This window comes from Lampris incognitus, unplaced genomic scaffold, assembly GCF_029633865.1.
Source record: "Lampris incognitus isolate fLamInc1 unplaced genomic scaffold, fLamInc1.hap2 scaffold_308, whole genome shotgun sequence".
Taxonomy (NCBI): Eukaryota; Metazoa; Chordata; class Actinopteri; order Lampriformes; family Lampridae; genus Lampris; species Lampris incognitus.
The window spans coordinates 15001-17500 of record NW_026611266.1 but is presented as its reverse complement, the minus strand read 5'-3'; positions in this window follow the sequence as shown (position 1 = coordinate 17500).

Sequence of the window (2500 nt, the reverse complement as noted above, 5' to 3'; positions counted from 1 at the left end):
CTGTGTCTTCACTCGCTTCCTCATGTTGGTCTCCAAAGTCATCTTACAGACCACCATCCGATGCTGCCTAGCTACGTTCTCCCCTGTCACCACCTTGCAGTATGCAATCCCTTTTACATCGCGCCTTCTACACAAGATATAGTCCACCTGTGTGCACTTTCCTCCACTCGTATACGTCGTCACCCTGTGCTCCTCCCTCTTCTTGAAATATGTATTCACCTCAGCCATTTCCATCCTTTTCGCAAAATCGAACACCATCTGTCCTTCCACATTTCTCTCGTCGATTCCATACCTTACCATCAACTCCTCATCACCTCTGTTCCCTTCAGCAACGTGTCCATCGAAGTCCGCTCCAATCACCACTCCCTCCTCCTTGGGTACCCTTTCCACCACGTCGTCCAACTCAACTCCAGAATTCTTCTTTTTCGTCCATCTTACACCCGACTTGCGGGGCATATGCGCTGATAACCGTCAGCAATACACCTTCGATTTCCAGCTTCATAATCCTCACTCTGTCTGACACTGTGTTCACCTCCAGCACGCTCTTGACATACTCTTCCTTCAGAATGACCCCTACCCCATTTCTCCTCCCATTCGCACCATGGTAGAAGAGTTTGAACCCACCTGCGATACTCCTGGCCTTACTCCCCTTCCACCTTGTCTCTTGTCACCTTTCTTCTTTCCATCACGTCAGCCAGCTCTCTCCCTTTACTAGCCATAGTGCCAACATTCAAAGTTCCGACTGACTGTCACCTCCACACGCCTACCCTTCCTCCTCTCTAGCTGCCTCTGGACATGCCTTCCCCCTCTCCTTTTCCTTCGCCCAACAGTAGCCTAGTTTCCACCGGCACTCCGCTGGTTAACAGTACCGATGGCGGTCGTCGGTAACCCGGGCCTCGACCGATCCGGTATGGAAATCTTATTTATGATCCGCATATTTGATTTGGCAAAGATTTGACGCCGGATGCCCTTCCTGACGTAACCCTCCCCATTTGTCCTGGCTTGGGACCTGCACTAAGAATGCATTGGCTTGTGCATCCTCAGTGGCTGGGTTGCACGCTTTTCTATGTTTGCCCCTCACTTTTGTGGCGTGAACTATCAATTCTAGTAATACAGGTGTGTTTATGTTAGGTATCACAGACACACGCACACGCACAATATATGTCCAAAAGTATTGAGATAACTGACCATTACACCTACAGGAGCTTTTCTGACATGTCATTCTGAATCCATAGAAACCCATATTCCACGAAGCTCCCGGCGCACAGTTTTTGTGCCGATGTTAATGCCAGGAGAAGTTTGGATCTCTGCAGTTATTGAGTCAACAGAGCGTTGGCGACTTGAGTTGCTGTTGTCCCTAAAGGCTTGCACTTTTCAATAATATGATGATATATGAAGCATAGAGAGTAAACGGGATAGATACCTTTTGAACAGCACCCTGTAGTACAGCACTTTGAAGGTACATATGTCGTCACTTGCTGTAGTGGTTTTTACTGATGGGCGTGGCCAGGTTTTCAGAAGCCTCTCAGTTGTCAATGTGAGAGCCAGGGGACGCGTCTGCCGTACGTTTAGGGTTAGGGTTAGGGGATTTCTCTGGCAGGGCTGGTTACAGTAGGGCTGCTTACACCACACCCCGGACTGGATTTGTTGCGTGTTTGTGTCCTGATCGATGGGCCAACTTAACACGCCTTCGGAGGGTGTCCGCCGGCCGGCTTTGCCGGCGTTCGGGCGGTCGGTTCCTCCGGTCTGGCGGATCGATGTCCTTTATTTAATGTTCTTAGTGGCGAGCAGAGTGCGGAGTGGGAGGGGCTCTACCGCGTAGTCGTCCTCTCCGTTGCACAGCTCGACAGCGTGCTCGGCGGTGCTCAGCCGGACCGTCTATCCCAGTTGCTCTTCCACGGCTCCCCTCGCGAGGCTTGCGGCCCCCCCCCCCCCTCCTCCAACATCTGTATGGGGAGGGGTGGAACAGCTCCGTGTTTACCTCGCGGGGCTTCCCGGAAGACATTTTCTCAAAGTCCTCGTGTGACCGGTCTACTTTTTCATTGCGTTGTGTAGGAAAGACAGGACAATTTGTCTCCTTCATGGGATCTGTATTCTGTCGCATATAAACAGAGCAGGTTTCTGGAAGCTTCAGGGGACGTCAATACAGGTTTTTTTTTTTTTTTTTTTTTACAAAAACACATAAAACATAGCAGTCGCGTATAAACAGGACAGATTTCTGGAAACTTTAGATCTGCTCCCACTGTAGCATACGCAGAAATTGGGACCCACATTAGGAATGGATAAAATAAATTACAGGGGCAGACAAAAATGAACACGTGCATACGTTTTGGGCCTCTAACAGGAAATGGCGTCACAACGGGGAGGGGTTACTAACTGGGAGGGGCTACTATAAGCGTTGGTAATGACAATAATAATAATCACGTCGTGATACTTTGTGTAAACGATACAACATATGTTGGTTATGACGTTTTTAACCATGCTACACTCGCACGCGTGA